The 27,877-nt window shown below is 42.1% G+C and overlaps 1 long non-coding RNA gene across 1 annotated transcript; it reads left to right on the top strand.

Annotated features, from left to right (window-relative positions):
* The first annotated feature begins 24,078 nt into the window (after positions 1–24,078).
* On the top strand, positions 24,079–26,861 carry LOC111946920 (uncharacterized). Its single transcript, XR_013653510.1, has 3 exons — positions 24,079–24,531; positions 25,171–25,316; positions 25,725–26,861. It is a non-coding gene; the product is annotated as an uncharacterized LOC111946920 (long non-coding RNA).
* The last annotated feature ends 1,016 nt before the right edge of the window (positions 26,862–27,877 follow it).

The following is a 27,877-nucleotide window of genomic DNA, read 5'->3' as shown; positions in this document are numbered from 1 at the left end:
CATTTCTCTAAGCTCCAGTCTAAACAAGAAATCTGACTTCAAATTACAAAATAAAATGAGACGAAAAAAATAGAGTGACTGTAATATTGTTCTTTACTTTCTACAGCACCAGTGGACTGGTGAAGGTGCAGTTCAGTGCTGATGAGGTAGAATGACGTGTGCGTGTCAGAGTTCAGCAGAGCCGGGGGGCAACGGGACAACAAGGGGAAGGGGGGGGTTCAGCTTCCTGACAGCCTGGTGGAGGAAACTGCCTCTGAGTCTGCTGGTCCTGGCCTGAAGACATAGACTCCTCCCGGATGGCAGCAGACTGAAGAAGCTGTGGGATGGAGGGGTCGGGGCATCTCCAATGCAGTCAACGTTGTTGATAATCTTAATTCATTCTGCAGTACAATTTATTCCAGTTATAAAACTGACCAATCAGTATAATATAACATCAGTATAAGTATGTGGTCTCATGTTGAACGTTTGAAATGCTTGATTGACAGTCTCCCAAGAAAGCTTTTAAGTTGTAGGAGGTATGGCCTTCCAACAAGCCCACTTCTGATTGGTGAGAGTGTTTGCCAGAAAAGTGTCAGCTCAGGCCAATCACCGCTAACTGATGACGTCTGGCTTCAACATGGCAACTGCTGTATCATGAAAAAATGTCAAATGAATTGACTTAATTTCATTGGAGCCAGAAGGAAGGCATTTGGGTGACGTCACATTCCCTCAATCCAGTTCTTGTATACAGTCAATGGATCAAAATAACAAAGGGATTGGATTGGTGTTTGGTCTTGGTAAAGTAGCGTCTTCTATGCACTGCTTATAAAGTAAATGCTACTCGTCTCTGACCTCATTTTTTCCAAAAGCAGCAGTTTAAAGTTACTTTTAGTTTTTGGGTTCACCTTCATTAACCGTGAAGTTGAAACAAAAAACAATGCCACGAGTGTTAAAATAAACACCGAGTTCCACTGAATTGATGATTCAAGACCAGGACATTCAGAGTTTCAAGTTGCAGAATTCCCCCAAATTTTGGATAAGCTGTACTTAAAGAAATTATCAGGGATATGGGAGAACAGCTGGAGTGGATCCTGTTTTTTCCCCATTTTATTTGTAAAAGAGGAACTTTGCAGATTGTCGTGTTTATTTGTCTCCCCCCAGCATTTCCTGTCTGTCAATTAAACATTAAAGCAGTGCATAAAGAACAACATTAGAGAAACTGGAATGAATTTGTTTCAATATATAATAAAAGGTAAATAAAGTGAATAAATAAAAGCAACCCCACTTTCCCAACACTAATAACTGAGAGCTCTCTGTTTCCACTCTCTCCCACTAGCTTACAGCCCAACCTAAGACTATTGGTGCAACGAAAAAGGCGAGCGATACTGGCCCTGTCCAGCCATTCTGAGCCAGATGCCGGCTTGGACGAGGAAAAACAAAGACGTACAAAGATCTAAACGTCTAAGCCGGAAATAGAATCGTTTTTTTTTGTCAGTTCCTGGTTTACAACTACTTCCATACAGGAACACTCAGAAATGAGAAACTTAATTTTTTTTATATATGTCTGCCATCATCAGAAAAATGCCACAAAACGTGTTAAAAACACAGTTTTTAGGGGCTATTTTCAGTGTAAGGGAGTTTGATGCAAATGTTGCTCCATTGGAGTTGTTGTATAGTCAATAGTACAATTTCTCCTCGTCTTTTGAAGCTGCATTAATTCATCTTATGTTGTTGTTTTACGTTGGATGCTCTTCCTGACACAACCCTGTATTTTATCTGGGCTGGGGACTGGCACAGGGGGGCCCAGACTTTGGTCCCCTTTGTGGCTACATAATTAGGCAGAAGTTCTGGTCTTGCCTGAAGACCCGCACCGGTTGAAGCTCATTCTGCACTTTTGATAGCAATTCAACCTGAACCTTTCTTCATTTTTCCACATTTTGAAACGTTTACTTCATACTATGACGATGTTTTTGTGTATTCTTTCAAGAACACACAGAAGCTTTCTCCATTTGGTCACCTAAACAGCATCATGTGCTCAAACCCTGTGAGCGATTGATGTCGCGTTAACAAGAGATGGGGCGGCACTCATTTTCTTCTGTGGTTTCAGTAACAATGAGCGGGCCTGTTTCCCCCCTTGTTTTCCAGGGAAACCATATGAATACCGCCAATAGATTCTGCATTTGATCGATTTTTTAGGGATTAGGCTTGCCAAGCCAAATTAGGGGCTGGGATCAACAGCCTTTGTGACCCACGTTGCCCGAAGGTGCTTCTGCCCTCTTGTTTCCCTGCATGTGAATCTGTGAATTCCACAAATCCTTTCATTGGCCAAAAGGCAACATATTTGACTGTTCATGGTCTTTTCTTCCCCACAACAGTCTATAGGATGTGGGATTCAGTCAATGAGTTACTTTGTCTGTCCCTTTAGAGGTCAAATGCATATTTTTTCAAACATTACACTTTTATTCCCAGTGTCATGTCTAAGCACATCTGAACAAGGGAAAAAAACGGCGTTTAAACTTTTATTGTATAACAATTTTCATCACAAATTAATGCTTTGTGCTTTGGCTCATTTTCAACAGATTTTAAAAAATTCTTTTTGAATAATATGAGTTCTAAATTTTCAATTGTGCACCGCCTTCCCTCTCTGAGCTTCTCTGTCCTGACAACCCGGTACGTCACGTCTGCTGGAGTACCGAGGTCCAACAGGAAGCTTAGCGGTTCTGTAAATGAGCATTTTCGGTCTGTGTTGCCGCTGAGCATTTGACAGGGATCCTCACTCTCCATTTTTTAAAAACTTCTTAAAATCTATTTCTACACAGCATGAAGCTCTGCTGTGCTGGTGGGCTGTACTTTTTTATTGTTTCACTTTCTTTTCATTTGGTGTTTTTACATTTTAATGTCACTTATTTATACTTATCATCTTTCATTGTTTTGTGGATTTTCTTGTATTTCGAGCTTTTAATGTGCGGCACATAGATTGACTGAGGTGAAACTAAAGCAATACTTCAGAAAAAAAGTCATTCAAAGAGTCACTCTGATGAAAATTGTGTTTTTGGTGTTTTGAAATGTTCTTATACAGAATATAAAAATGAAGCTCAAAATTATATTTTTGATCATTTCTTCAAATAGTTGTGAGTCAGGAGCAGATCCAAAAAAAAAGCCTTTTGAAATTCTTTTGATTTGTGACGTAGAAAATACACTGGGTGGGCCTTAAGCTTCCTGCTCCGCTCCATTCTGATGCATCCACTTCCAGACGACTCCATGAACGTCTTCGTCCTCGTCTGAGCTGGAATCTGGATCTGAACTGTACGGATAGAGAGCTCCACTTTTGCTCGCCATTATTGTTTCACTGCTAATGATGAGTTGGGAGTGTGAGGGGCTGTAAGATGCCGGGAGAGCTTGTAAAAATATGGATTACGGGAAGCGGCAGGCTTACTTCACGCTAACAGTCCCGCCCCCAATTCAGAGGTGAATATCTAATGAACCACTGTTGCTCTGCAGAAAATATGTCCTTGAAAACAACAGATTTATGTATCTTACGCAGTAGAAGCCTGAACCGCGGAGGACGGTTGCCTCAGCGATGTGCGTTAATTAACCCGCTTTTACCACGGTCACTTATGAAAGAAAGAAATATTCAACCAGTTTTAAGGACTTAATTTTTGTCATTTATTCGTTTTGGATCGCTTTTTTCACAAAAAGCGGACTATTTGTCATGTGGTGCGGCACGTTGTCAGAATAACACGCCCCTTTGCCGGCTCAGCCGGCGCGGACCTCGAGTGCAGCGGCAAAGGAAAGCAGCATCTATTCAATTCAATTCAATTTTATTTGTATAGCCCAAAATCACAACAACAGTCGTCTCGATGGGCTTCGAAGTAAAACATGAACTTAAAAGGATCATGAATACAAAGAGTTCAATAGTAAAATATTAAAATGAACTAACAAACTGACTAAGCTATACTGGCATCCCTGCCCTTAGACCCCCCTTCGCGGTAAGGAAAAACTCCCAAAAAAAACGGATTCCGGAAAAAACGAAGAAACCTCAGGGGTGCCCACATGAAGGAGGGATCCTCCCCCAGGACGGACAGGCGATTTACCAGAACTCTTAGAGAAGAATTAACTTATCTAAATCTACAACTACATATATAAAAGTCCAGCAGACGAGCTTCATCCAGCCGTGGTTGTGGGGACAGTCAAAGGCGCGAGTCGAGCCAGAGACAGGAACCACAGCCAGGTGTAGGAGCAGGAGCAGAGACGAGGTAAACGGTCAGGAACTGGAGCACGGATGAGCCAACTGGAGTCTGGAAGCACTCCCACTCCCCAGGAGGGGAGAGGAAAAGAGGGACAATACATGAATCGCACTGCACCAAACAGAGGCATGGAGAACTAAATGATGAATAATGGTCAAGAATAGAGGAGAGGAAGGGTAGAAGTAAAAAAGGAAAGAGGACAGAACCCCAGAGCACCATAGTTACCCCAGCTTCAACTTCTAGCAGCCTTTTAAAAGAAATAGTTATTATTAAGTTTAATTTAAACAAATTAACATTAAGTTAAATAATCTCTGAATACTAACTAGTCTGACAATAATCCTGTCCACAGAGGAATGTTTTCAGTCTAACTTTGAATGTAGAAACTGAGTCGGCCTCTCTTACATGAGCTGGGAGTTTATTCCATAAGACAGGGGCTTGGTGGCTAAACGCTCTACCTCCAACCGTACTTTGACTAATTCTAGGAACCACAAGCAGTCCTGCATTTAGTGAGTGAAGTGTTCTCATTGGATGGTAAGGGACTATGAGGTCCTTAATATAGGACGGGGCCATTCCATGTAAGGCCTTATAGGTTAACAGGAGGATCTTGAACTTGATTCTAGAATCAACTGGGATCCAGTGAAGTGAAACTAACACAGGAGTGATGTGATCTCTTCTGCTAGTTCCTGCTAACAATCTAGCTGCTGCGTTCTGAACAAGCTGGAGACTTCTTAAGGAACTCTTAGGACACGCTGCTAACAAGGAGTTACAGTAATCCAGCCTCGACGTAACAAATGCATGGATGAGTTTTTCAGCATCACTCTTAGAAAGTATATTTCTGATCTTAGCAATATTCCGCAGGTGAAAAAAGGCAGTTCTGCACGCCTGAGATATGTGAGCCTTAAATGATAAATCCTGGTCAAATAAAACCCCAAGGTTTCTAACTGTGGAATTGGGGGTTATACTTATACCATCCAGGGAGACTATCTGAGCAGACAGAGCATCTCTGAAGTTTTTAGGACCAAGTATAATGACCTCAGTTTTTTCTGGGTTCAAGAGGAGGTCATTAATTGTCATCCAGGTCTTGATGTCACTGATGCAGGCGTTCAGTTTCTCTATCTGGTCATTCTGGTCAGGTTTCATGGATAAATACAACTGCGTATCGTCGGCATAACAATGAAAATTAATGCTGTGTTTCCTGATTATGTTTCCTAGGGGTAGCATATAAAGCGTAAACAGGATCGGTCCCAAGACTGAGCCCTGTGGGACTCCATAGTTGACTCGAGTGCACTGAGAGGAATGGCCATTTACATTAACAAACTGATCTATGCTGATGATCATGATGTGTTAAATAAAGCATCAGTTAAGAGAGAAAGTTCAACTCTTCCCGCTTGTTTTTGTCCAGATGATGAAGATAAAGGTTGTTCTAAAGAAGCCAGCGCAGTGATACAGAACATTTAAGCTAGGTGACCGGAACTCCTTTTTTTGGCATACTGTACGTTACCACTTTTTAATGCACACCCAGCAGCCAATCAGAATTGAGTATTTACCCTGACCATGGTATAACGAGAGATAGGGAACAGCTGTGACAACCTCAGGTGACTTCAGGAAAGGGGGGGCGGGGGGCATCCAGGAGGAGTCAAAACTGCCTGAACAAAACACCAACCCCCTGCTGGGGGGCGCTTCATGACACGTCTCTTCACGAGAAGAAATATCCAGCAGACCCAGTTGGTCGTGTTCAGACATGAAAGTCTGGAGAAAACAAACAGCTAGATTAGATACTTTCCCTAAATTATTGGCTGCAGAAAACAACAACAGCTAGATTAGCATCCATGTCCAGAAACGAGACCAGACAGAGAACAGATGTTTGAGGCAGAAAAGGCGCTCAGCACTCAGGCTCTAAGTCATTGTATCAGAAGGTCTGGCTTAGGGTCAACCAACGACTGTATGAGACTCAGGTGTCAAACTCAAGGCCGGTGTCCTGTATGTTTTCAAGGTAGCCGGCCATTGTAGCTCCCTATTGGCAAAACACACCTGATGATCAGCAGCAGATAAGGCAGGACTTCTGAAAAACCAACAGGAGGCCGAAAGACTGACATCCCCGATCTATACCAGTGACTGTATGAGAGAGCTGGACTGAGTGACTCCTCCCCCTTGCATTCCAAACAGGAAGTACCTGCTGGTTCCAAAAAGCCAAAATCCCACAGACTTCTATTGAGGATAAACAGCTGTTATCCAGTCATTCTATTGGTCAGAATTTCCGTTCTGGATCTGATACTTTTATGAACATCTTCTTGCTAATTTCTTTCATGATATTTTGGCTGTAGGACAAGTTACTCAATTGAAGCATTTAATTAATAGATTTTCCCGAGCCCACTGTCAGTGGAAGGGGTGTGGTCTTTCAACAAGCTCACTTCTAATTGGAGAGAGTGGTTGTCATAGAAATGAGGACTCGGACCGACTCGGACCAATCACCGCTTACTGACCACATCTAGTTCAAACCTTCCAATGGACTGGAATGTATTTATTTCATTGGAAGAGGAAGTAAACCATTTACTTCAGGTGACATCACACTCACTCAGTCCAGTTCAATCATACAGTCAATGGGACCAACAGGACTGACTTAGTCAGTCCGAGCCACTTTACTAAATTATATTTGCTGGATAAGACATCATATAACAGTCACCTGTATGTCATCAGTGCGCAGAACTTACATTATCCTTACGAATACTTCACGATACACTTGCCACACCCACAACAATGGTTCATTCCATTTTCATGACGTCTCTTAAGGCGGCCGAATGAACCTCAAAGGAACTGAAAGACACGCCTGCGCTCCCTCTAAGATGCAGCCGCCCCTCAATACGACCCTCCATGGGTGAGGGGAAACCCAAAACCCTGCAGATTGTGACTACGGCATCCATTAAATATTTTCCTCGTAAGATGCACTTGCTGGATTTTGACGTGATCTGTAAGCTTTCCTGATCCACTCTCATCCAGCAGACTGGCAGACCTGCACCTGTTGATGCGATGTGAAGCTGAAGATCAGGAGAGGCTGCAGAAACAACAGAGAGGTGAACCAAACCAAATTAAGATGTGAAATGATTTGGCATTTCTCAGCTGATTCTAGTGAGTCTGCTGGCACGTCCTGATCGTAACGGGTTTTAACTCAATTGATTCCAAAGAACTGAAATGAAATGTCAAGAAGTGGAAGCAAAGAGGTTTCAAGCAGTTTTTTCCCCTGAATAGTAAACAACATCTGACCGACAGGATTTTACACACAGATTGAAGAAAACAGTGAACATTCTTTGGATCACGGGTCCACTTTGGTGAAAGATGTTCCTCAAGACCAGACGTTGTTTAAAACTCAGTTTGTTTCTTTAAACTTTGCTCCTCCGCAGAAATGTTTAACATGAAGGTTTCTTAGTACTGATAGCCAGAGATGTATGTTAGTCGCTTACGATAATTTCACTTCAACCATAATAGGTTTCTAAATTTGATCAAAATCGACTAATAATGAAAATTCAACAACATGGACTGAGAAATGAGGGAGGAATTCTGATATGATCATTGAAATCAAACTCATCTTCATATAGAAAATGCAATATCTATTCATCAAATGCATGTAATAAAAAAAACTCTTGAAAGCTTAAACCTGCATTTGCACCGAAGGTTTTCGTGTTCAGTCAATACACATCCACAAAAATGGCATGTTGACGATGTAGTGAGTGGGTGGAGTCCAAAACCGACACGAAGGAGAATTTGAACTTTATCCTATTCTGTGAATTTGTGTCAAAACAATAATAAAACAGTTAGTCTCATTTTATTCTCATTTGAATTTTCCCTCCTCGGACGAATGCGGGACAGCAAGTCGTACCGCTGTCATTCCGATGCAGCTCCTAGAGAGGGAAAACCCACGAGAAAACCTCTGAATGATCTCATAAACTCAACAATACTATTGCAAAGCTCTTCAAAATATGTAAACCTGATGTCTCAAAGTCATCGCGTTTGGTCTGAATGTAGCTTTAGGGTCAAAAAATGACTAATTTTGGGGATTTCTTTAGACTTTGTTTGGTTGAAATCCCGTTATGTAAAAAAATGTTCTCTTGGAACCAAACATTAGGTTTGACTGCAAATTATAAAAAAAAAATGAATCAATATTTAACTGAATCATGTTGAATTCCAAACTGAGTTAAAATAATTAGCCAGTCAGTTCAATATTTGATCTATATTTCTAGATTTATAATAAACAAAAACTGATGAGTGAGATACTTCAGGTCAAGGACACTTTCAGCTCTGCGGGTCGGCAGGAGAGGAAGAAGGAGCTCCTCTTCTCTCCAACGGGCCCCAGAACAGCCTGGGTGAGCCAGAGTCTCATTACCCCCCCCCCATCCCTCTGTGATGAGGAGAAGAAAGGCGGACGTGAGGGAAAGAAAGAGGGAGAACAGAACAGAGGAGGGGACGAAGAAAAGAAAGAGGCGTTTGATAGAGCTGTGTGGAGACCATGTGTGAATGAGCCAGTGAAGGGCAGCCATTGTCTTGCGGCGACCTCAATTTGGTACTGTACGCTCCTCTTTTTACTGCACTGTCTCCAGTCACAATGCCTCCTTTCTCCTTCTCTCTTTCCCCTCTGTCTCTTAAAGAAATAGAGGGATTAAGGCCCACTGAGGGGAACTGCGTGTCCAGATTGCCAACTATCATGACTCCTCGCCATGTGACTAGAAGGGAACTAGATCTTCTCCCAGTTGTTTGTTGTTTGTTTGCCCCCCCCCTGCCCCTTTGTGCATCCCAACGTCCACAGATCAGATAATGAGAGCGTCCTAATGTGAATGCAGAGTATTTTAGGAGGGAGGTGAAAGACGGGGAGTCACAGAGCGCAGCTGTACTTCCTGTTTACCCAGGCCTCGCTGGAGACGGTGCAAAGGAACAGGGGTCGCATTCATCGCCTCTGTTCCACCTCCACCGACCCTCCCCGTTCTCCACCCTCCTTTTCTACTTTCTCTCCTTCGTCTCATGCCGATAAACCGTGTTGAACTCTGGACTGGATTAGGCGGCGGGCGTTGCACGCCACCGTTAGCTTGAGTTAGGGATCCAGACCGATTTGGGAGCAGATATGGTTATTAAATGTTCAAACTTTGAGCTTGTGTGACAGATGTAACGAGCAAACGGGTAAATTGGACGACGAAATGGTTTAAACCCAGAGGACCAAACTTTTTTTTAAAAAAGTAAGTTAGTAAACTTTTTACTGAGGCAGCTCAGTTGTTAGGAGGAAGCAAAAAAACATCGCCATCGCTCGTTTTTTTTAAATTTTTTTTTAACTGCCAAAACATGAAGCACACAAACACATAACTCTATTAGAGAGCTTAGAAGTTTGGCTTTGCTTTGATGACCAGTACACTAACTGTAACTGTACGCCAAAGCCACAGAGAAACGGAGAGGGAGGGTTTGACAGAAAGACAGCACATCCCGGTTGTTTGTTCCACCCACCCAATCCGAGCCCTCCCTGACCTTTCTTTGTGCAGTCCGACATCAGACCGAGACGCCGCCAAGGATTCGCTAGATTAAAAGGATTGTTTCTGTTGCTGCTATATTCCCTATTGTACTGAGGTCTGTGTTTTAAACACAGTCTACAGTCAATTCAGTTCATTAACCCCCCTTTTTATTTATGCACCAACACCCACGCCCACGCGCCAGTGGAAACGGGCTCGCTCCTACGTGTCCAGATCCGGTGTCAAAATATTGGCGTGGCTCAACGGGACCCCTTTTATGTGCACGGGCTGTTTGTTGCTCGACTGTCAGTTTTCTTGCAAACAGTCATTAGGCGACTTTACAACTGACAGAAAGCGCTGCATTGAAGGGTGACGCAAAGGTGGCGAACAGCAAATGTCCGCCTTTCGGAAAAGACACCCAGTTTACCATCTTTGTATTTGAATCAAAAATTAATAGGATGGTGTTTTCCGTAGACTAACAAATACTTTTGATGGATACAGCTCCTAGCTGCCTTAGAGTCCCACTCTGATGATCTTTTGTAAAAGAGATCCTGGCATCTTTTAATTGTGATGATGCCGTTTTTAGCAAAAAATCAAAAAACCTGGTGGGTGGTGCTGGGCCTGGGGTGTCGGTGCCTCCGAGGATGGGGTCCCTGGGCTGGGGGGACTTGGCCCCTATGCTGGGGGGTTTTGGGGGACGGCTGTTTGACCACCGGGGAAGGGGGTAGGTTGGGAACAGCTAGTAGACTGTCCCCAACCTACCCCCTTCCCCATATAACCTCATATTAGGGTGAAGGGGTGGGGGGTTTAGCCTGCGATGCGCCTTTGGGGGGGGGCTACTTGGCAGTGGTACCCCTCCCATGGTTGCCGTATGGAGTGGGCCCCCCCTCTTTTGGTTTTATTTGCACCTTAGACATGTAGGGCCCTTGGTAGGGGGGGTGCTTGGACATCACTGCCAGCAAGCAGCAGATGTCCTCCTGGCACCCTACCCGCCAATTTTAACAGCACCGTAGACATTTAGGGCCCCTTGGTGGGGAGGGTGAGGGGACATCACTGTGAGTAATCAGGAGATGTCGCGTCAGTGCTCTACCCGTCAATTTTAACTGCACCCCCCTTAGTACACACACCCCTCCCCCTTCAATATATACATTCCAACCTAAACACACACACATGCACACACACACCCTCACAAACACACATACACGCACACACATATTGCAAGGAAGGTGGGACCTAGGACCGTCTGTCCCCTACCCCATCCCTGGTGGGGGGTACGGGGCCCTTGGTAACGGCGGCCGTGTCGCCTGGGTGCCCGTTTCCTGGGCCTGGCGGTGCTCTCTCCACGCGGGGGCGGGGTTCACATTACACCTGAGCCGGGGGTGTCCATGTCCCTGGGGGTGGGTTCTGGTCCTTGCCCCTGAGCGCTGAGCCCCGCCAAATTTCAAACTGTGGCCGAGCCTGGTCGGGCCATGTTTACAACACCCCTTGTGGGCCCCCTTTTTTCCCCGGGGTGCTCCCCTCCTGGGCGGGGCCGGCTGGCCCCTGCCTTGCTCCTCCATGGACCAACCGTGGGCCGGGTGGGTGGCTGCCTGGAGTGCGGAGCGGGTCTCCCTTGGGGGGGTTCTGGCTCGTACATGGGGTTGGGGCGGGGGGATGCCCAGAACTCCTGGGTGGTGATGGGGTGCTCGTCTGGGGCTGTAGGTGCCCTTCTCGGGTGGGGCCCTGCGTTGGGCTCTTCCGGCGCGACGGGGGGGCTGTTCTCCTGGTTGGGCTGGGGCGGCGCTCTCTTTCCCCCCATGCTTCCCTGCTCTCTGGCTCTGGGGGCCTCGCGACGGTCCTGCTGGCCCTGGCCTGGGTGGTGGATTTGGTCGCCCGGGGGCGGTTGTTCCCTGCCTGCTGCCGTGTGGCGTTGGAGGGTTCCGGCTGCCGCTGCTGCTGCGGCGGGGGTCTTGGTGTGGGGATGGCTGGGCGCTCCTCCTCCTTCTTTTCACATTCCACCATCCATTTTAGAAGAACATAAACACTCACCTGGGCACAGGTGTTAGCTAACCTTTGCACTAATAGTTTGCATGAATGAATGAATGAAAGATTTCACACTAGTTGGTTTTAAGGCATAAGTATGCGTGTGAACACTATCTGTTTTGTGTACATGTTGACATGTGGACATTTTTGCAGCTAACAGGTGTGTTGATAACATTTGAGTGTGTGTGTGAACAGGCCCCGCCCTTTTTGTACTACATTTGAACCTTACCGTAATGATAAACAACCAGTAAACTTGCTGCTCTATGCTGCTTCATGGTCATATCCCCCCCCTCCTATTACCACCCTCCTACCCCCCCCCCCCCTCTCAAACGTCCCTCTCTCTTCTTCCCTTCTTTCCTTTTCCGTCCGGTCCAATACTAAAGATTTTCAAACATGGTTGAAATTAATAAAGTTTGGCCTCAATTACAAAAGGGGTTTATTCAGTCATACCTTTGGTTTGTCTGTAGATTAATAACCCCTCTTGTTAAAGTAAAATATGTCCAACACAAGAGGCCCTCAGTTCTCATCTGCCTGCCTAGCTGTTGGACAGGACAAGTTAAAAAAAAAAAGAAATCTAAAAACCTGTGTAATTTTCTAGGACATAGTTTCTGCAGAGCGGCTTGTAGTTTGGTAGAAATTTGCCCTCTGGGTGAAACGGTTGGCAAAAAGTAAGGCTGCCCCATATCCCATCATCCATCTGTTTACACGCTCTTCTGCTAGCTTACAGCCCCTCAAACCCCCCAACGGAAAATTAGCGGTGCAACAAAAATGGCAAGTAATATTGGAGCTATCCAGTCGAAAATCTTTTTTTTCTGCTCCTGCTTCTTAATGAAATGAATAAAGAAAAGTAATACAATTTTTAGCTTAATTTTCTTAATATATGTCCTCCATCATCAGGAAAATGCTTCAGGAACACGACATACCCCATTTTTCATTGTAGTGGGTCTTTAACGAATATTGAATATGTCAGTGAAGAGAATCACATTTTTTTCATTATGAACCACAACAAAGAAAAATCAACGCTTTAAAACCTTTATGCTCATTGAAGGTTGTGTTGTTTAAAGCAGAGTTTAATATCTTATGGCCTCAGTTTCATCGATGTACAAACTGTAATACAGCAGATTCTTTGCACGTTTACAGAGGGTATTGAACCCACTCTGTTCAGATTCTTTGAGAGTATGTTGTTCTGAATGAGGACTCGTCCCTTGAACTAGAGGAACATGGGTATCTCCAAGTGTCCTTGAGTTGAGTTGGGTGTTGAATCAAACCTGGCAACAGAGAGAGCGCTGTTCTTTACCTAACCCAATGGTTTGCCCTGGCAGTCGAACAGAGTAACCAAGGCTGCGTCTCGTGGTCTTTTTTCCTCATAAAAGTGATCTCCTAAAGAAAAACTGCTCACTGATAGGGGTTTGGAGCGAAAGGTCAACTTTGGAATAGCACCTTTGGAAAATGATGGGGAAACCAGAACGGTTCACACAGGAAGAATGTTATTTTGATGTCGCTGGCAACATTTCTGGTGTTAACTGGTTATTTACGGTTTAAAAGGTGCTATGTCTGGACCGAAGTTCAATTCTTTAAAAATCTGCTGGGGCAGGACCAACACTGGTCTAACTGAGAATCTAAATCTACGATCACTTCTTGATCCAACCTGATGCCGATCTTTTTGTGTGTTTTCATACTGGAAAACACAGCAAATGGGCAGGAAATGTTAAGAAATTTCTCATTTTTTTTGCACACCTGCAATCTGACCATCCCTACCTTAATAGAACGGTGTTGCCCTTCATCTTTGCATCAAGAAATACTAAGAATGCCGTTTTAATTTAAATTTTCTTTACATATGTCATTTAAATATGTCCTTTCACTATGTGAAAATACCAAAAATATCATTTTTATTGGCGTTCAAGCTGATGTTTTAATATTGTTCAGGCAGTTTGGTCTGCTTTCAAAAGTGCAATGTAAAAGCAAACAAAACCAATGGAATGTGTATCAAACACTCCCTGCACAACAGAGTCAATTCTAAATTACTGTCCTTGTCTGAGCCTGCTCAAGCCATCTAACAGTTAACCTTTTACAAAAAGAATTCGGGAAAATGTAAATAAATACAGCTTTGATTAATTTCATGTGTCTAAATTCTCATTTAGGATAAAATGCCTCTTTTCGTCATGTCAAGTCATAAATAAAAACTATTGAGAACTTCATTAGATTATAAGGACTATTTTTATTAAGCAAAATAAAAATCCCAACAGACACAATGTGGAAGATTGGTGATTGTCCTTCCAAAGTTTCTGGGGTTAAACTGGAGTTCACTTCTGAAATACTCTAAATTAAAAAAGAAAGAACAATTATTCCCATTGGTTGTTTTTCTTATTTGTTTAAAACTATTGTGTGTTTCTTTTACAAACTCTACCATTGCTTGTTCAGTTACAATCCATTTTGATTAAGCATGTAAATACTCTATCCTTGATGGCGTCCTTTGTGAGTACAGCTTTCCTTTGGCTAAAAACTACAGTCTCTTGAGTTTCCCCCTCATGTAATGAAGATTGAAGATTAAACAACAGGAGAGAGCCATTATTTTTGTCAGGGAATTAAAGCACCATCAATCTTACTTAATCACCCTCTTAATATCTCCTCAGATGCCAGCACAAAGCTGTTTCCCTGCTCAAGGTTAACAAGCTTTGTTTCTAAAAAAAAAAAGTACAATGAGAGCTAGATGTACAGCAGATGTAGATATAGACGTACGGCAAACGTAGAGCTAGATATACAGCAGACGTAGATATAGACGTACAGCAGACAGTGATATAGACGTACAGCAGACATAGATATAGACGTACAGCAGACAGTGATATAGACGTACAGCAGACATAGATATAGACGTACAGCAGACAGTGATATAGACGTACAGCAGACAGTGATATAGACGTACAGCAGACATAGATATAGACGTACAGCAGACATAGATATAGACGTACAGCAGACAGTGATATAGACGTATGGCAAACGTAGAGCTAGATGTACAGTAGACGTAGATATAGACGTACAGTAGACGTACATATGGACGCACAGCAGACGGTGATCTAGACGTATAGCAAACGTGAAGCTAGATGTACAGCAGAAGTAGATATAGACGTACAGTAGACGTAGATATAGATGTACAGCAGACATAGATATAGACATACAGCAGACAGTGATATAGACGTACAGCAGACGGTTATATAGACGTACAGCAGACAGTGATATAGACTTACGGCTAATGTAGAGCTAGATGTATAGTAGACGTAGATATAGACGTACAGTAGACGTACATATGGACGCACAGCAGACGGTGATCTAGACATATAGCAAACGTGAAGCTAGATGTACAGCAAAAGTAGATATAGACGTACAGTAGACGTAGATATAGATGTACAGCAGACATAGATATAGACGTACAGCAGACGGTGATATAGACGTACAGCAGACAGTGATATAGACGTACAGCAGACAGTGATATAGACGTACAGCAGACAGTGATATAGACATACAGCAGACGGTGATATAGACGTACAGCAGACAGTGATATAGACGTACAACAGACAGTGATAAAGACGTACAGCAGACGGTGATATAAACGTATGGCAAACGTGAAGCTAGATGTACAGGAGAATTAGATATAGACGTACAGCAGACGTAGAACTAAAGGTACAGCAGATGTAGATATAGAAATATAGCAGACGTAGACATAGACGTACAGCAGCGTTAGATATAGACGTACAGCAGACGGAGATATAGACGTACAGCAAACGTAAAGCTAGATAGATGTTAGCAGAAGTTGATATACACGTACAGCAAACGTAGATATAGACTTACAGCAGATGTAGAAATAGACGTACGGCAGACGTACAGATAGATCTACTGATGCCTGGAACAAAATTTTGATTCTATTGTCTGCCGTGGCCACAGATTCCTGTAGTCTGCGCTTGTTGGTGGGAAGGCAGGGCTAGGAGGTTGATGTGGGCAGAAAGGACAGCTATTGTTTGCTCTGTAATTATCTCTGTCTGCTCATTTCCTGTGGAGGCAGAGAAAGGGAGTGAGGGGAGACGTGGCAGCGGTTTGCTGCTGTAGCAGGTGGTACAGTTTGAGCCTGATGACCAACAAAGCTGCCCTCTTACTGTGTTTGTTTGTGTAGGGGTCTCTGGATTAGGCCAAACATTAATCAACTCTCTGATGTATAGGCCCTTGGAGGTTCTTATACAGCAGTGGGTGGAATTATGGCTGCTTTGGCTTTTGGTCTGTAATGTTCATCATAGAAACATGTCAACTGTGAGAGACAAAATGTAAAAAAGAAAAGAAATTATACAAAAATCTTAGAAATTTCTTTGATTGAACACTTCTTGTTATACGTGCTCACTGAACGGTCTAAGATCTTTAAGTTTCCTAAGGGCCACCTGCGTGCCACATGTAGCTTTGCCCATTTTTTGCCCGCAGACTATTTGTATCTAAGCCATAACCACTCCTTGATGCAGCTGGTCAGTCTGGACATTTGTGTAAAATGAGCTGTTCAGTAGGATGTCGTCAAAGAGGTAATGGTACATGTTTGTGTACTGGCAGCTGTTCCAGTGAGAGTACATAAAAACAGGATTGCTCCAAAAACTTCATGAATTTTGGGCTGTTATAGAACAAAAAATATTTGTAGAAGAAATGACGCTTCTGTTGGTGAGGGACGAAGAAAACCGTTTTAAAGCAGAACCAAAGAAACTTAAGAGATGATTGAGTCTTTCTATCATAGTACAATAATCAAAAGTATCATAGAGCTAATAAAACTAAGCCACAAACCACATATTTTACAGAGTTTAAAAAAATCCACAACCTTGTAAAACACATCAGCCCTAACAACATAATGATTAAAGCTAACCGGAAATACACAGATAACCATGACCACATTACTTTAATAATGAAACAAACCTAATAAATGTAGGCTCAAAGATTGCAAACTACGTTCCAGATTAGTTTACCTAAAGTATGTCACACAGAACCCAAAAGCCTTTCAGTATATCGTCTCTCATCTGTAAATCTTCATTTCATCAATTTATCAGTCTGCCATTTGATATTAGTTGCAGAAATAAGGCTCTAATGGTTTTTGCCGATAGGCAGGACAAACCAGTAGCCATCTTTTGACAGTAAAAGTTAAGAAAATTACAGTGTTTTTTACTTTATTCTCTACTGACCTTAATTTTCTTGTGTCCTCGATCATCCGAAAAATGCCACAAGAACATGTTAATAACAGCAAAAACTGAATTTTCATTGGAGCGGCTCTATAAGTACCGTCATGGTTTCCTGTCAAAACAGGTCACATATGAATAAAAACAAAAACTCAGCCTAATATCAAAATCAATTCCTGGGTAAAAAATGCCTAAAATGACCCCAGTCTTTTTGTGCAGTTGTTTATTTAACACTAATTACACACATCTGACCAGTAGCACGTGAGGATGAGCAGAATTGGTAACAAATTTCCAGAATAAAACCTTTTATTGGTGCGGACAGACAGGCTTTTCTTTGCTTCTTTATTAGGTTTGTTTCTTCTGGACAGAAGCGTTTGCGGCGCAGGAATAATAGGGGATGCTACTGTGGCAGGAGCCCATCTGCAGTGCTTACTGGTACACAATGTGACACACAGACTTCAGACATCACACATGTGCACTGGCACACACGCCCGAGGACATGGTTTGGACGCTCTTGTCATGTTTTTTTGCTCCTGCTTCTATAGTTTAAGTGCTGACTTGCACCTTCAAAGAGGTGCCTTAACCATAAATGGCTTTACAGCTTGTTAGTCGGTCTTAACCCGCTCAGGAGGAGGGTGTTTCTTCGTGGATGCATTTATGTGCTAAGGTGTTGTTTGAGCTAAAAAAGTAAAGAAAAGTCTGTTCTGAGACCCTGTCAGTGGGAAGTGTAGCCAACACAACGGCCTGAAAGCAGCAAGCACACAAATAAGGCGGGATCTTTTAGCAGACTACCCCATAAGCACAAACACACAAACGGTAAACCAGCACGTCGATAGTCATCACTCTTACAACTCTTTCTCCTTCAGTTCGGTGAGGCCTGGCCTAATTGAGCTGGCCCCAGGAAGACCATCATTAGCCCCTCTGCTCTGGTCACACATGGCTACCAGATGTGCATCCAGCCACAATGCAAGGCAGAGTGCCACTCTTTCATTCCCTCTTCAACTGTGTCTGCGTGTCGCCCTTCTGCCTAATAAACCGTCTTTTGTCTCCATGCGACCATTGTACATTGAGCCTACCAATGTCGGCCATACGAGAAGTCACTCAGGCCTGAATGTGACGCTTTGTACTAACAATAGACAAAAATAGGAGAGGCAGAACAAGGAGGCTCAGATGGATGGCGAGGTTTGCAGGGTGACTACAGACGTTCTCAATGAGCTTTGTGGAATTTTTATGGCTTGTTTTCCGAATCCAGTGTCACGGGGTCATGAATTATGTCGTACCTTTCTCCAATTATTCCCAAGATTACACACATAGCAGGGAATCTGTACAGGGTGTCCCGTTTTTAAATGAATAATTGAATGGATTGATTACACTAGGAATGAAGATGATGCTCAAATATATATTAATTACAGAGTTGATGTCAACAAATTGGGATTTCTGTCCACTGTTCCAGGCTTTTAAAGTCCCACTCTGATCATCTGTATGTCGACTGTTTCCAGTCTTTTAATTATGATTCTGCTGTTTTTAGCCAAAATCAAAAACACTGTTTCATTTTCAAGGACATAGTTTCTGCAGAGCGGCAGAAGTATCTTTAAAATTTGCTTCTGAGTTGTGGTCTGAACTGTCTGTGCAGAGTAAGCATGCCGCACTTCCCATTATCCTCTATTTACATGTTCTTCTGCTAATTTACAGCCCCTCAAACCCCTGATCTAACATTACTGCTGTTGCTATTTGTCTGCAAGTGGAGGCATCGGAATGAAGTAAGGCAGGGAGCTTGTGGAATGCCGATTTTAGGTTTTAGATCACATCAAACTTTCTCAAACGTCACTTTTCATTTGCTCTTGACTCACAACAATTTAAGTAAAGAAAAACTCAGCAAGTCCTCCATCATCAGACAAATGACACAAGAAAATGTTAAAAACACCCAAAACACCTGTCTTTAAGGAAAATTGTTGCATGGATGAAAATGAAAAACATCAAGTCGATTTCTCTTTCTAAACACCAAGCAACAATCAAAGCACTTCATTTTTTATGGCCAGAGTTGTGACACGAGCGGAAGCTGTATTTATCACAAAAACGATGCCTTAGGTCAGGGAATGTTTAACTGGTCAGGAGTCTGCTGAAAACAGATCATTCTCAGTCTGCCGCTTCTGTGTCACAAAGCCACATTGAAAGAAACAAATGCACTTCATGATGGACGTGTTTCAGGTTTGTGTTGTCCTGGCACCTATCACTCTCTGGGATCGGAATTTGAAACGATATTCATTTGAACGTAACCCTTGTGCTATCTTAGATGACCCCCCCCCCCCCCCCCCCTTCCATTGAGGTGTTCTCCCTACCATGACAAAGGTGGATAAAGGTGGAAAGATTTCATGTAATCCATGGACACCAGTAAAGATCACAAATCATTGAAGAAAAAAGGTTCAGAGCACTGTCTAGTGGGTCTAGATGACCCAACTCCCAATGTTAAAGTGCCTAAGATAGCACAAGGGTTAAAGGATCGTTTTTTAACCACAACTTGGCTATTCCGATTTTCTCCTAGCTTAGTATCAATAGTTCCAAGGTAAGAACTACAAAGGTCAACTTTAGTTTTGGGCAGAGTGTACGTTTCTCTCTAGGTTCTGGTTAAGTGTGTACCAAATTTCAAAACATTTCATATTATATTCTGTTTGCAGAAGATTATGGTTTTGACTCTGAAATATCAGATTGGAAGCTTTCAATGTCTAAGTAAATTACTGTTTATTACTTTCACAATCTGATAAGTCTATCTATGCGCCTCCCTGAAACCGCAAAAGAGAAGAAAAACCTGTAATCCTCCGTTTGGGGATGGTTGGATCTAAACTTCTATTCTATTATTATTTCATTGTACCAACAAAAATGTTTAATTTCAAAAGTTTGATGTTTAAATGCTTACCGGTAGTAAATTTGCTCACACAGCAATAATTACTTAATCCTTCTGCCTCGACGGGTGGAAACAGGTGAAAAATGGGCAAACCTGTACGGGGCGCTGAAATGTCAAGGTTGTAGACTGTTTACAGAGCCACTTTAGCAAATATGCTATTTCTACTGGCATGCTGCAGGGAACAGGTTGTAGCGAACACAGAGACAAGGTTAAGTAGAGTGTAAAAGGTCAGATGAAGGCATGTCGTAAAGATTTTCTATATTTTTTGTCAACAGACCACCAACATCTAGCTGTGAGAGCAGTTGTGACGACTGCTTTACTCACAACAGGCGTAATGGGGCAAACCCCGCACTGGTACATGTGACCATACCTTTAAGTCCTGGCAGAGCAGTATCTCTCCAAACCCAAAAAAGAATCGAAAAACTTTAGGTAACAGTCAGCAACTTTCCAAGAGATGCCTGAGGTTGAAATGAAAATAGTAGGAACAAAAATCGACATGCTCACAGTTGGTTCTTCTAAGCAAAGGCCCCTTCACTTTATAGGTATACAGATATTTTCATTTAGTAATTTAGCGGCCCCTTTTTCTAAAGACACCTAAAAATGTGGTACATGCAGTCAGCTGATGGAAGACGGTGAGAACTGTGTGTCATCAGCATAGCAAGAAATGAACAAAACATATGATCATGCTCTTAAATCCATGACCGATTTCAGAGAAGTGGCGTGGAAAGAGAAGACAGGAGTGCAGAGATCAGAGCCCTGTGGAACACCTGATGGAGTATTTTAAATCTTCATAGCAAAAATTGATCAAGTATCAAAAGTTTAAAACGTGCAAATTATGTTTCACTAGGAAAAATCATGAATCAATTTTTCAATTTTTGAATTCATTGGCAGATTGTTTGTTATGATGAGCGTGGCTGGACCCAGAAGCAGGACAGAAACAGGAGGTGGCTGAATAAGTGGTCTTTATTGAGTCCTGGTGGTGGTGGGGGGTTCAGGCTTGGAAGATTTGTGGCTTTGGCAGGTGAGGGAATTGAGCCTTGCTTGGAGTCCTGAAGAGTGACAAATGGTGACCAAAGGTGGAGGCGTAGCTGGTGGTGATTCCTGGAGAGGCAGACATAGAGTGGATGAGCTTGCAGCATGAGGCACTCAGCATAGAACTAAACGTAGACATAGAGCGTAACACGGGTCTGAACGCTACCGCATGAAGCAGACGGACTGACGTCGGCTGACGGCTGAGGAGTCCATATGGAGGCTGCAGGCTGATGAGAAGATGGGTAGAAGGAGTGATGAAGATTCCCTGGTAGGTGTGGGGGAAGACCAGGATCCTACCAGTGTTTTGTACATAGACCCCAAAAAGTTCTTAAAAATGTGCGTAGCTACGCAGGAACACAAGAGTTTTGAAATGCACAAATGCATCTGCGCATTCACATGGACTGTTGATTGGAAGTGGCTGCAGGGCGGTGTGAACATAGCTTTACGTACACAAAAGCCTCATTTAAATTGGAGTTTGTCGTTTTTGCTCATGGGACATCAAACCTTTCATTTAGCGCATCAGGTTTTAGCCCTGGATGAAGGAAGGAGAAACATCCCCATCTTTAGGGAAAACTACAACTTTAAATCTGTCATTGCATGAAAGGACGTAAAAATGCAGCATAAACGAGTCATTGTTGAAGTAAAAAAAAACATGTCGACTCTGTCTCAAAGATTCACACCATGACCGTGTCTCCACTATTCTCTTTCTCTCCTCCTTTCTCTTTCAGACACTTAAGGGAGGTGTCTGTGTGTGTTCTTGCATGCGTGTGGATTCAACAGTGGACGCATAGCAGTACATAATACATTCCGACGGCTGCCCTCATTTGAGACAAATATAATTATCACGTGTGGCTGAGTTTTTTTCTTTTTATTGAAAAGTTAAGTCACTAATCTGTGAAGTTGTTCCTCGGCTGAATTAATTCAATTATCTGGCAGCATGAATAGATATCAAGGTCTGACAGTAATGTCTGTATGACTCTTGTATAATACGCATATCTGCGTGCATTTATGTTGAAATTAGTGCACATTCTTGCTCGCGTGTCTCTGACACGCCATAATCTGCGTGCACTTGTGTGTGAAAATATGAGAGAATAGGCGTCATGTTTTCCAACTTCCACTGGATCATGTCGTCCCATAATCCACTGAGCCTGCATAATTCCACAACGCTTACAATGGATTTGTCTCTGCTTTGTGTCGTCATCATTGTTCCCGTTCCCATGATAAGCTGCTTTGTGATTCCATTAGCCTCAGCCGCTGCGGTAAAGTCAACAACCTTTCAACTTTAATGCTGTAAAGTCGGAACTGTTTAAGCCAATCATCGTCGCCTGGCCAGCAGGAGGATTGTTGCTGAAGCTCTAGCTGCTTCTCCCAGAGCATAAAGGACGATTTCAGGCTGCTTTTATGCTCTCATCATGTATAATAGCTAAAACAAATGGTCACGATAAGAGGATACGGTCCATTTTTCCATAGAAAAACAATAATAACAATAATTAACAATTATAGACGCATTTCTTGTGCTGATTGACAAGCAGATAAATTACTTTCACAAATGGCAGAAGAATAATCGAATGGAAAAAAAGGAAATTGAAGTAAACTGGTGTCATTAATTTGATGGTTACTTTTTACGTAAGACTAGAAAGAGACTGTTGTGATTTACAGCAAAAGAATATTTGTGAATATTGTCCATAATACATGAGAAACTAAAGGTGATAGGGGAAAATGAATGGTTCATTCAATAAACCATTTGATTTAAACTCAATGAGCCCCCATTAGTGAGCCGTGTGGAACACCATAAAGCCCCTTTATCACACACTTCTATGTGGTTTCATACCACAGTGGTCCAGTAGATTCAGTTCGAATGGGCAGGTGATGTCCCAACATTCTGGATTTTTATTTGGTATGATCCTGCATTTAGACGTCACTCTAGAAAGTGGACCAAACCATTTTAAAATGTCAGTGGCAGAGCTTTAACATTTTATTCAGAAGGGTGGCAAATGAGAACGGCAGAATGGATGAAAGGTTCAAAAATAGGGTTTCCAAACGGTTTTAAAGGGGTGTGTATTTTTGATTAGATTTTTGATTTTAATTTGATTTGAAATGGTTTATTTCAACAATCAAATAAGAATAGTACAGAAAAACATTACAATCATTAGTTATACTTTCATACAATGACATGTCAAGCTTGGGATAATTAGACATCAAATTAATTATTGCTTGAACGGGAGTGGAAGGAAATTAACCTATGAAAAAAAAGGTCAAATTCAGTTTATTTAATGATCACAATGTTAAGCACTGCAACTGTATCTCATACATAAGTTGCTTTTACCAAAACAAATTCATAGTGCTTTTATTTTGGTAACTAAAAATATAGAAAGAGAACGGTCAACATTGTCTGATTTCCACAACAAAATATTTTTCAGTATAAGAAAAGAAGCAAAGAATGAATGTGCCTCAACCAATAAGTTTCTATTGGGGAAATAAAATGCTGTTTATTTTCAACATTGCTTAATGTAGCTTTTCCAGAACTTTTAAATGGTTCAGGAGTCTGAACGGTGCTTCAAAAATAAAGGGGGGGGGGGGGGGGGGGGCACACTGATTCTTTTCAGAAACAATAAAGTGTGATGATGATGAGGCAGCATGACAGGATGAAGGAAAGTTGCTTTAGTTTGACAAAGGTGCTTTGTTTATACATCGGTCTGCAGTGCAGCCATGCTTCTCACATGGAAGGAAACTAGTAACGGTCATCGACACAACGTTGGCCTTTTTTCAGAGCGTTGTACACATCACTCTGATCCATCAGGTCATAAAATCTATTGCTTGGAGGTTCTACAGAACCTTGGCCCGCTTTGCCGACAGCATTTTAGCCAATGCTAACGCATTAGCCTATGAGTCGCTGTGCAGCTGCAGAGCTTCACTCGTTCTGATCTGAATCTGCTAAAAAGCACAGCAATCCACGTTTTTATGTTACTGGCAGCAACATGGAACAGAGTTTCTGTTTGGATCCCATCCCAATAAAAAACTAAGTATTTCATGTCTCATAACAATGAAAAAAGCTGCCTCTAGCTGAGGTCTTCTGTTGTTTTGTGTTGTAGAGCTGCTCTAAGAGGCTCAGTGTTCTCTGCTGCCAACTAGTGGTTGGAGGTTGAAGTGGGAAACGAGTCAGACGCTGAAGGACGCTCAGAAATAATTAAAGATATATCGTACTGACAGCCATGGCCGGCCCTCCCTATACGCGAATTACGCAGCCGCGTAGGGCCCCCGTCACCAGCAGGGCCCCGAAGTGGCGACAAAAATTAAATTAAAAAAGACCCAAATCTGGCAACCCATTTCATAGAACTTCCTTACCAACGTGTGCTCTGAATGTTGTGCAAAAGAAAGTTGCCTGCACTTTAATGATCCCCCCTGTCAGCACACATGAACCAATTTGGCAACCCAAATAATGACGTTACACCATTTAGCAACGATTGGTCAACATAATTGCATCTGAGTCTGGCACGGTGTGCATTTACGAGCGCATTTTGTTTCAATAAAGTTGGGGAAAAGAAAAAAAAACAGCACATTTTGTCACGCTGATCAAAGCGACAACAAGAAAACGTCATGCCTCAGAGACTTTATCCACCACCAGGAGCTAAAAAAAGATAAAGAACTTCAACATCAATCACAAGGTAAGTTTGGAGGATGTTGGGGCTTTATTTTTACATTATCCAGCATTTCTGTGCAGCTGCGCAATTTACGTAAAATACGAAGCGATCTGAGGTGAAGTTTGCACATAAACGACCCCCTTTGTCGTAATTTCCCATGGAAAACTCGAAAATAATTTTGATACCCAAGTTTCCAAGATGAGGTTGGACATGACCTTCTAAAACGGCGGAAAGTAAAGAAAAGTAAATAATGACAACTATATGGTGGCTGAAAAATGTTTTAACTCACGTTATCGTTTTGTTTCATTGTTTTGCTAACACATATTTAGTGCGTTCTGCATTCTCCGGTTTATTACAGCATAAAAACTGCTGTTTATCTGTTATAGACAGGTAGTCAGGTAGTCTGAGTTTTACAACAATGAGTGTGTCATAAATCTTGCATTGGCATGAAATATGGAGAATAAAAACTACCAAATACATAGGAAATAAAGGTTCTCATCTATAAATGACAAACAAAATAAATGTACTAATTTTAAAATTATGAACATACAAAATAATACAAAAAGAAGTGTATAAAAGGCTTATATTTCCACTTATTCTCAAATTAGTGTTCACGTTTTATTATTTAAGTAGGTACATTTATTTCTTATTTGTATTTTGCAGTTTTGATTCTACATAATGATGATGTTTTGCACAGTTCCGTCTCAGCCGACAGTTTCTTCTGCTCTCAAAAAGCATCAAAAGTATTGGAGGTGGTGCAGCGTCCACATCCCAAGATGTTCCTGACTTCACTGAAGATTTCATCTCAGGTAATTTTAAAAGCATGTAAAGTAATAAAAAAACAGTGTCTGCATAAACCCTTTTTTTCATAAACAGCAGCTGAAGAGTATGGAGCTCCAAAGTGTTCATAATTAAATTAATGAAATATGACCTTATGCAAATATACAATCAAACAATAAACCTCTCATAAATATATCAAAAGATCATGAAATTGTGAAAAACCTGCACACAGATTTTAAATGAGCCACTAAAGTATTATTAGTATTCTGCTAAAGATATTTTATTAGCTTTATCATTGATTATTGTATAATAATAATTCTTGTTTTTTAGCTGCAGAAGAAACTGCTGTCACCACATCTACTGTTGAAAGGGGAAACATTTGACTGTTTGACTTTTCACTGTTTGCTTTTATTGAAGTTCTGTCTTTTATGTTCCAGGGGCTCCAAGAGAGGCGTATATGGAAGAGGAGCCGACTGGATCCAAGATTCCACCTTCCTCAAATCCAGTTGGTCCAGATGAATGACCAACCACACTCTCTGATCCAGTAAGAATGGATTTGGTGCAAAGAGGTCCTTTTCAGACTGAGAGACTCTGACTTTCCAAACTCCCCCTCATTGAGCTGTTGTTTTCTTTATGTTGGATTGTTTTATTGTCATTTGATTTGCTATTAAGTTGCTGTTTTTAATAAGTTGGAGTTTTGTGAATGTCATTTGTTGACTGCCTAATAATACATTAAACAATATATATCTATATATCTATATACATTTGTCATTGATTTTTTTTCTTTGCATTTAAAATTTGTTTGGCACCACTTAATGTGCATCCAACATCCAGGCAATATACTGTATTCAATTATTTGGCAGCAACCATAATTCACAAATGTATTAATAGAGATATCTCATTTATATTACAACAACAGTTGCGTTTTTTGGTGCTGCTGACCAGTTAGAGGGCCCACAAATTAAATTTCGCTTAGGGCCCCCAGAAGACCAGGGCCGGCCCTGCTGACAGCATTTTGATTCGATACAAGAATCGCCAAATGAAATATCATGATACATTGTACAAGTTGATTTTTTTCTAACACCCCTACTGGTTTATAATTGTTATTATTCTGTTATATTTCATCTGTCATGGCAAGCTAGGCGAGGCAGACCCAGGCGTTGGAACCCGGACGGAAAACACAAGGTGAGTAAGTAGGTAAGTAAAGTTTTAATGTTATTCAGAGTTGTTTGAGATCTTGATGTGGCTGGAGGCCGAAGCGAAGCAGGTGAAGTAGCTTGAGGTAGATATGGCTCACGCCGAGGCTGGAGGTCAGTGTGGGCTCATGGCAAGGCTGGAGGGTCTTGAGGTTCCGAGAGGTTCTGTGGCTCAGGTGATCTGGTGACTCAGATGTCCACTCATGGTTAGAATGTCCTCAAGGCAAGGCCATAACAAGGTTATACCTGAACATGAACACTGGGACGGAACTAGACATGAGACCAGGTTAAGCACCATCAGGGGCAACGAACTGGCCATGAATGCTGGTTCTGGATCTCCTTATGAAGGTCTGGTGGGTGATGAGGTGAGTGGACACAGCTGAGATGAATCAGGAGCCAAGCGGAGAGGGGAGGGGGAGGAGAGCTGACAGAGGCACCATGACATCAACAGCAGTTATTTTAGCTGAGGTGTTATTACTAATGTCAAACAGCAACACAAAACAAAAAACAATGCGTGGAAATTCTTGACAGATAAATATGAATGTGTAATATGTGATTTAAGAATAATAAAAGATCAGATACAAATACACCAGGAACTAAATAGTTTTTAATGTCCCAGTATTTGTGAATTCGCCTTTCATGGGTTTGTTGGCAAACATGTATTAATAAATATTATCTAAAAAGTTTTGATTCAAACTTCAATATTATTCCCAACATGCGGATTAGGGTGAGGGTCAAAAGTGATCTCTGAATTTTTCCACATCACTGGTCATTATGGGAACCATCAGAATATAAGAAAACGCCAAATGAAAGCAGTAGGTCGCTGTCACTCTGTCCAAAAGTCTTTAGCTGCTTCCTGTCAGTCTGTGTCTGTTTGTCTTTCTGTCAGACAGGATAATGGTATTGATCCCCATCGGAGGTAGGGACAGAACCTCCAAAGGACAGAAGACAATGCTCGCAGCGCCCCATAGATTTCTTCCCGGTGCTTCTGAGAGGTATGTTGGAGGCTGCATCGGAGTTCACAGGGTTCTCACAATCTGTTGTCTTGTATTGACAGTCTGCACTTGGCTCGCCCTAACAGTCTGTTTTTATCATCAAGGTTGGAAAATGATAGTGTTTGAGCTAACTGTTTGTGTGAGTGTGGCTCACCAAGCTTTTCGGTGGTGTACGTACAGATGGCTGGCTTTTTCTTGCCTATAGGTTCACATTTAAACGCCGTACAGAATATCACTGTTGTGTTGTGTTTGTAAGTGGAAGAAAAAGTGTGCATTTTTGTCTGATGGTACCAAAGGTTGTGTAATTTATTTAGCTAATGTCAGGGTCCCAAACAATGCAACTGCAGTGTCAAGGTTGGTGCTGATGGTTGCTATGGAGATGCTGGCAAACACATCTAA

This window comes from Oryzias latipes, chromosome 23, assembly GCF_053564925.1.
Source record: "Oryzias latipes strain Hd-rR chromosome 23, Olatipes_Hd-rR_3.1".
NCBI lineage: Eukaryota > Metazoa > Chordata > Actinopteri > Beloniformes > Adrianichthyidae > Oryzias > Oryzias latipes.
The sequence above is the reverse complement of the archived record's forward strand: the minus strand, read 5'-3'. Positions and strand labels throughout refer to the sequence as shown.